Raw genomic sequence first — 372 nt, 5'->3', positions numbered from 1 at the left:
TTCTTTAAAAAAAAAAAATGATTTGAAGCAGATTGTTAACAAACGTGTCCAAAGAAACTGACATGAGTCTGAGAATAATTTTTGTGCTTTGTGATTAAGAATTGATCAGTCTAAAAGCCTTGGATGCAACTGAATCACCCATAAGCTGCTGGCCTGAAAAGGCTCAGCAGGGGCTGGTATTTGTTTGTTAAACTCCCATGATTCCAAGTAGATAATTGGTCTGTGAAGTTCATGGCAGAATCTGAATTTGCTTTCTTGCTTCCCAGCTGGCTGAGCGCTGGTTTATAGACTTATGTGTACAAATTTAGCCAGCAGCAAACCTCACATCTTTAATATAAAAGGTGTTTTGTTGTGTTTTTCAGGTGCTGAGTG

Source organism: Physeter macrocephalus, chromosome 11 (genome assembly GCF_002837175.3).
Source record: "Physeter macrocephalus isolate SW-GA chromosome 11, ASM283717v5, whole genome shotgun sequence".
NCBI classification, from domain to species: Eukaryota; Metazoa; Chordata; class Mammalia; order Artiodactyla; family Physeteridae; genus Physeter; species Physeter macrocephalus.
Note: the sequence above shows the minus strand (reverse complement) of the source record.